At 44.7% G+C, this 7,867-nt stretch overlaps 1 protein-coding gene across 3 annotated transcripts in view; it reads left to right on the top strand.

Annotated features, from left to right (window-relative positions):
- Positions 1-1,661: 1,661 nt before the first annotated feature.
- Positions 1,662-7,867, top strand: part of CYFIP1 (cytoplasmic FMR1 interacting protein 1) — a 94,833-nt gene continuing 88,627 nt past the window's right edge. For 2 of the 3 annotated variants that reach the window (XM_059927757.1, XM_059927755.1), the window contains exon 1: positions 1,662-1,767. The gene's annotated coding sequence lies outside the window, so the exon portion shown is untranslated. The remainder of the gene's footprint in view (positions 1,768-7,867) is intronic. The other variant, XM_059927756.1, reaches the window with a different exon arrangement.

Here is a 7,867-nt window from a genome sequence, read left to right as displayed (position 1 = left end):
TACTAATATGGTTGGATTTAAGCCTAACAGCTTGCTTTTCGTTACTGTTTGTCCTATGTGCTTTTTGCTCCTTCTTTGCTGCTTTCTTCAGATTTATATCTTAGCATTCCATTTTATTTCCTCTCTTGGATTTTTTTTTTTGGCTGTGTTGGGTCTTGCTTGCTGCCAATGGGCTTTCTCTAGTTGCCGCGAGTGGGGGCTACTCTTCGTTGCAGTGCGCAAGCTTTTCACTGAGGTGGCTTCTCTTGTTCTCTTGCGGTGGGCTCTAGGCGCGTGGGCTTCAGTAGCTGTGGCTCGAGGGCTCTAGAGCGCAGGCTGAGTAGTTGTGGCGCATGGGCTTAGTTGCTCCACAGCATGTGGGATCTTCCCGGCCCAGGGCTCGAAACTGTGTCCCCTGCATTGGCAGGCGGATTCTTAACCACTGCGCCACCAGGGAAGCCCGGATTTTTAAAAATTGCTTATTTTTTATTAATTGCTCTAGGGATTATGATATTTAAAAATTATCACAATATACCTTGAATTTGTATTTCAGCACTTCACCTACAATATAAAAAAACAGGAAAACAAACAAACAAAAACAAACAAAAACCCAAAAAAACCCAACCCTTCGGAATCTAACTTTGAGACTCAGCCCTGGGCAGAGAGATGCAGTATTTCTGCTGATTGAAAATGTGTGGGCTGGCTGGGAACCAGAAAGTCACTCAAAACCCATGTTTTGTAGGAGTGTGAGGGACCTCCAGGAGCTTCTAGAAAAAGTGGTCTCTGAATATTTAGACAACTGGTAGATTCTGGTTTAGTCAGGATCCATTTGCTGCAACTTTTTGCATCATCTGGGGGACAGCCAGGAGGTAATCAAACTTCTTGTGGTTTTCAGTACCCGCTGCCCATCTTTATTGCTCTCCCTTACAACTCGGCGGGGTGGGGGGGCGGGGGGGAGAGTGTAGTTTAGGGACATTTTTCTCCTAAGCATGTTTGTGACAAGCTCACTCCACTCAGCGATTCCATAAGACGTGTTATTTATTTGGCCTCTCAAGATTGTGTTTTGGGGCTAGTTCGTCAGGACTTCTTGTCAGCCATTCCCACAAGCCAGCTCACGCCTTTGCCCCCGGCTCAGAGGGGAGATGCGATCACTGCAGGGGCCATACTGGGTCATTTTCTCCCAGCTGGCTCGGTTCCGGCGGCGTGTCCCAGTCGCACCCGGCTCCAGCCCGCGGAGCGCAGGTGTGCGCACCTCCTCCCTGGCTGTGGGGCGCCAGGCCAGCCCGCCTGGGTGTCCCCCCAAGTCCCTTCTGCAGCTCATCTCACCCGCCGCCCTGACTCTGTGGAGCCCCGGGACAGGGTGCGCACCCCCCGCTCTTTTTACGGCCCAAACCGGGCAGCTTCCACGGAGAAGCCCCCGCCCCCCCCCCCCCCCCCACCGCGGTCCCAGGCAGAGCTGAGGTCGCCGAAGCCGGCAGGTGGCCCTGGAGGCTCTCTTCCCTGGGGAGCATTTTCTGCGGCCGGAGGGGAGCGCGGCCCGGCACAGTGCCGGGCAGCGGGGTCGGAGAAAGGAGCTAAGCGTGGAGGAGCGGCTGGACTGGGCTGGGGAAGGAGCGCGGAGGGAGGAGCGCCGGGAGGAAGGGGCCGAGCCGGGAGAGCCCCCGCCCCGGGAGGAAGGGGAGGAGGCCGGGTGTTTCCTGGCGCATTCCCGACCCGCCTCGGTGACTCATTCGGCCGGGAAACTCCCAGGGCCCGCCCGGGACCCCGGAGCCGCCGCCGCGGACCAAGGTGAGGAACGCTGCCGCCTCCGCCCCACCCCGCCGCCCAGGTGGGATCCGGACCTCGCTCGAAACCCGGCCGGGAGGGAGCTGGAAGGCGGCGGTGCCGGGCCGGGGCCCCGCGAGCGGCCGGGACTTGGACCTCGGCCGCGCGGCCTCCCCGGCTGCGCCGCCTCCCAGGATGGCCCTGGCCACCGCGCTCCGGCCCGGGAGTCGCGGACCCCTGCCCCAGCGCCCCCGGCACGTAGCGAAGCTCCAGTGCGGACGGGGTACATTGGGGTTTTGCAGTTATTGTTGGAAAGCAAGGAGCAGGCGGTTTGCGCTGAGGTCGTGCTTTGTGCCCCTCGCTGAGGGAAGGAGGGAGACTCTGGCCGAGCGAGACCATTTTGCAGATTCTTGGAGAGAGGAGTTTGGGGCTTTGTTAAGGAGCCGGGATTGTTACTTGGGCAGCGCGGTTCTGTACAGCCAGACTAAATTGTGTATTTCAAGCCTGAAATGCGTGCTCCTAATTCGCAGCGCTTGGTGGGCGGGAGAAAAGGGCGGAAGAGTAATTTGGCAGTGGGGCTTAAGGAGCGTTTTCTAAGCCGAGAGAGGTGTCCGGACCACGTCCACTCTAGTGTCAGGTCTGAACGGCAGGATAGCGTTGCTTATGAAGCCCCGTGTTGGACGGTCTGCGCCTCTGTGGGAGACCTGGGAGTTTCCCTTTACAGGAGAGGAGGGTGCTGTGCGCCTCGCCGCACAGTGTTTGGCCGAAGCTGGTGAGCCGGGGGTATTTCTTGGCCGTTTTCGACGTGATTCCGTCAATGATCCGTGATTGAATCAGCAGTGATTCCCCTTGCCTAGCTCAGGTTGCTGTTCTTGACAACTCACCAGCGGCTCCAGCGGCTCGGGGCTCGTGCTGGAAGATCTTGCCCGGGCCGCTCGGCTGGGGCGCCGGCCTGTGACGGTGCGCGCCGGTGCCTGCCGTCCCTTCTCCCTGAAGGCCGGCCCTTCGAGGTTTTCCGAGTAAAGCGCAGATCTACGCGCACGGAGCCCGAAGAAAACAATCAGGGCCACGGCAGGTTTGCGTTTGTGGGAATTCAGTTAGGAAGGTGGTGCCAACGCTGCCTTCGCGCAGCGGCATCATCTCTGTGCCAGAGGCGAACCAGGGAAATGTGGTGGCAGACATTTCCTGTGTTAATACATACATTTGTGTGCTCATAGGTCGCCCAAAGAAAAGTTACTCCCCAAGTGTTTTTGTTTTGTATGTGTGTTTACTTAAATTTATTTTTAAGTTGACACATAGTAAGATTCACTTTGTGGGGTACAGTTCAGTGAGTTTTAACAAATGCTTAGTGTAGTGTGACTACCACCACAGTCAAGATACAGAACAGTTTTATCACCCCCCTGAACTCCTTGTTGCTGTCCCTTTGTAGGCAACCCCATTCCCAACTCCTGACCCCTGATCTGTTCTCCATTCCTACAGTTTTGCTTTTTCCAGAATGTCATATGTGGTTTTTGAGTCTGGTTAGTTCACTTAGCATAATGCGTTTGCGATTCATCCAAACTCTAGTTTGTCCCTGGAGTAAAGACATTAAAGTTTAAAACTTGTACCACTAGGATACAACCTGAGCCATTCAAATAACACTTTTAAGTCATGAGAAAAATTACAGAACTTCAGCTTATTAAAAAATTCAAATAGTACTCCACTACATATACTAAAAGTGAAATTCCCTCAGTACTTCTATCTTGGTATGTAGCCTTTTCTGTGCATACACATAGGTTTTGTTTGTGTGTGTTCTTTTTGTAACATAATGAGATTATACTGCATGTAGCATTATACTTTTTCACTTAATGATCTTGGATTATTTAAAGATGTTGGAAATCTTAACATGTTGGCACATACAGTATATATACACATGGATAGCCTTCATTCCTTTTAATGGCTGTATATAGTGTAGATGCACCACAATTTATTGAATCAACCACCTGTTAATTGACATTGTTATTTTACGTTTGTCACCCCCATAGTCAATGCTTGTGTGTATATCTTTATGTATATACTCAAGTTTATCGTTCTGGAAGTAAATTAGGGTCTAAATAATAGCTAACATTCCTTGAGTACTTACTTTGCTCCAGCATCGTTCTAAGCCAGGGCTACTTTTCCTGTAAAGGTCCAGATAGTGACTACTTACGGCTTTGCAGGCCGTATGGTCTCTGTCACAGCCTCCCCAGTTCCACTGTTGCAGCACAAGTTGGCACAGACAGTCTGTAATGAATGAGTATGGCTGTGCCCCAGTAGGACTTTGCTTGTAGAAGCAGACCGCGGACTGTAGTTCGCTAACTCCTGAGTGCTCTACATACTAATTATTCTCATGACCCTCAGAGGTGGGTGCAATTATTACTCCCACTTTATGGATGAGGAAACTGACCAGGAGATGAAGTATGTGTCTAAAGTTACATGCCTGGTAAGTGGCAGAGCCAGACTTTGAATCTAGCCATCTGACTGCACACTCGTAAGTTAAAAATTAGAAAGAAACTGCCAGTAATGCCTTCTGCAAAATGTTAGACCCTGGGACCTGACCCTCACACACCTATTGAATCACTTACCTGCGATTTTTTGAAGGCACTGTGCTTGCTCAGGTACCACTCCAGGAGCACCTGCCTCCACTCCCCAGGTGGGCCAGTGTTCCCTCAGCCCCTCTCACTGTGTGACAGTCTGTGTCCTGGCTTTTGATCTGCGTTTCACTAGCACCAGTTTATAGAGGAGTCAGCTCAGTCAGTGCCTGGGGCTGCCCACTAGCCAGTGGGAAGAAAGATACACTTTGGCAGGTGAGATCAAGTTGGGTCCTGGCAAATCTACTGCTTTGACTTGTTGATGTCTGCTATATGTTCACCTGAGCCCCGGTGGGTATGTTGCTTGGACTACCTTCGACCATTTTTCTTCTTTGGTATCGTGGGAAAAGCACCTATTAGGTTGTGATGAAGATCAAATGAGGTAATATATATAGGAAATGTACTGTATAAGGGGCTGTTACTATTCGTGCTATGTTTTCTAAAGCTTTTATATAACTAACCAGTCCTAGCTACTCATTGTTTTTGCAACCAAAATAAGTATAGCATGGGTTAACTACGTCTATGTAATTTAAAAACTTTATTTTAGCCAGGGCAATAAGGTCAGAAAAATAAATAAAAGGCAGATTGGAAAGAGAAAATAAAATTGTGCCTTTTTGCAGATGGTATCTACATAGAAAATCCAAGGAATCTATGAAAAAACTATTAGAACTAGTAAGTGAAGTTTAACAAGGTCACAAAATACAGTCAACACATGTAAGTCAATCTTATTCTATATACGAGCAATGTGCAATTAGAAAGTTAAATTTTAAAAAATACCATTTTCAGCAGCTTCAAAAAATCAAATACTTACATATAAATTTAATAAACCACATGCAGGATCTATATGCTGAAAACTACAAAATGCTGATGAATGAATCAAAGATCATGTAAATAAATGGAGAGGCACATTGTGGTCATGGGTTGGAACACTCAACATAGTAAAGATGTCAGTTCTCTCCAAATTGATCTATTGATTTAACACAATTCCAATCAAATACTGCAGCAAAAAAAATTTTAACTTAATTGACGTACAATGTACGTACTATAAAATTTACCTACTTCAAGTGGGCAGTGATTTTTAGTAGATTTACGGAATTGGGCAGCAGCACCATAACCCAGTTTTGGAACATACGAATCACCCCAGTAAAATCGCGCATGACCTTTCACAGTTAATCACCATTCGTAGGCCCTGTTCCAGCTAATCACTAATTTGCTTTCTTTTATAGATTTGCCATTTCTGGACGTTTAACATAAACGAAAGTGTACAATTTGTGGTCTTTATGTGTGGCTTCCTTCACGTAGTATAATGTTTTTGGAGTTTATCCCTGTTCTAGTATGTACCAGCATTTCATTCCTTTTTGTTGCATTGTGTTCCATTGTATGGATATATCACATTTTGTTTAACCATTCATTAGTTCCATTTTTTGCCTGTTATGAATAACTGCTGCTATGAAGACTCATGTGCAAGTCTTTACGTGGGCATATGTTGTAATGTCTTTTGGATAGAAATCTAGAAGTGTCCTTGCTGGGTCATAAGATATTTTTGTTTATTAGAAGTCTCAGAAGGATGCTTTTATAGATAAAAGACAAACTGACTCTAAAATTTATATGAAGGGGAAAATAAACTGGAATATCTGAAAAAAATGATTAAAAACAAAAATAAATTGGGGAAATCACCTAACCTGATTTTTTTTTTTACTATAATAAAATATAAATAACCCAAAGTTTACCATTTTAACCATTTTAAGTGTACAGTTTAGTAGCATTAAGTTGTACAGCCATTACCACTATCCATCCCCTAAACTTTGTCTTCATCCCAAACTGAACCTCTGCACTTATTTATTTCTTTATTTTATTGCAGTATAGTTGATGTACAATGTTTCAGGTGTACAGCAAAGTGATTCTGTTTTATATATATACACATATATATGTACACATATATATACATACATACACACATCTGTTCTTTTTCAGATTTTTTTCCATTATAAGTTATTATAAGATATTGAATATAGTTCCCTGTGTTATACAGTAGGTCCTTGTTAATCTATTTTATATATAATCGTATCTGTTAATCTCAAATTCCCAATTTATCCCTCCCCCCACTTCCCCTTTGGTAACCATAAGTTTGTTTTCTATGTCTGTGTCTGCACCCACTTAAACACTCACTCCCCATTCCCTTATTCCTCCAGCTCTTGGTAGCAACAGTTCTACTTCCTGTCTATGAACATGACTATTCCAGACACCAATTAAGCATTGCCATGAACATGGTAATTCAATGTTTAATTTCTTTGAGCAGTTGTCATACTGTTCTCCATAGCAGCTTCACTAGCCTTTCTGTGTACCAGCGATGCACAAGGGTTCCAGTTTCTTCACATCCTCACCAACACTTGTTATTTTCTGGGTTTTTTTTTAAATTTTTTTAAAATAATAACCACCCTAATGGGTGTGAAGTAGTATCTCATTCTGGTTTTGATTTGCATTTCCCTAATGCTTAATGGTGTCGATCATCTCTTCATGTACTTATTTGCCACTTGTGTATCTTCTTTAGAGAAATGTCTATTCAAATCCTTTGTCCATTTTTTAATCATGTTGTTTGTTTTTTTTAGTGTTGAGTTGTAGGAATTCTTTATATATTTTGGATAACAATCCCTTATCAGATATATGATTTGCAAATATTTTCTCCCATTCTGTGAGTTATCTTTTCATTCTCTTGATAGTGTCCTTGGGTGCACAAAGATGTTTAATTTTCGTGTCCAGTTTATCTACTTTTTCTTTTGTTGCTAGTGCTTTTGGTGTCATATCCAAGAAATCATTGCCAAATCCAGTGTCATGAAGATTTTCTCATATGTTTTCTTCTAAGAGTTTTATAATTTTAGCTCTTCTGTTTAGGTTTTTTGTTCATTTGAGTTAATTTGTATATATAGTGTATGGTCCAATTTAATTCTTTTGCATGTGGATATCCAGTTTTCCCAGCACCATTTGTTAAAAAGACTGTCCTTTCTTCAGTGAATGGTCTTGACACCCTTGTTGAAAATCATTTGACCATATACACAAGGGTTTATTTCTGGGCTCTTTATTGTTTCATTGGTCAGTGTGTCAGTCTTTATGCCAGTACCACACTATTTTGATTACTGTAGCTTTATAGTAAGTTTTGAAATCAGTAAATGTGAGACCTCCAGCTTTGTTGTTCTTTTTCCAGATTGTTTTTGCTATTCTGGGTCTTTTGAGATTCCATATTAATCTTAAGGTGGGTTTTTCTATTTTTGCAAAAAATGCTTTTGGAGTTTTGAAGGGGATTACATTGAATCAGTAGATGGCTTTGGATTATATTGTAAATTTTTTTTTTTTTTTGGCTGCCCCACGTGGCTTGCGGGATCTTAGTTCCCTGACTGGGGATCAAACCCAGGCCACTGGCAGTGAGAATGCGGCGTCCTAACCACTGGACTGCCAGGGAATTCCCTATACTGTCATCTTAATAATATTAAGTCTTCCAGTTCATGAACATAGAATAT

The sequence above is a fragment of the Balaenoptera ricei genome, chromosome 7 (assembly GCF_028023285.1).
Source record: "Balaenoptera ricei isolate mBalRic1 chromosome 7, mBalRic1.hap2, whole genome shotgun sequence".
NCBI lineage: Eukaryota > Metazoa > Chordata > Mammalia > Artiodactyla > Balaenopteridae > Balaenoptera > Balaenoptera ricei.
The sequence above is the reverse complement of the archived record's forward strand: the minus strand, read 5'-3'. Positions and strand labels throughout refer to the sequence as shown.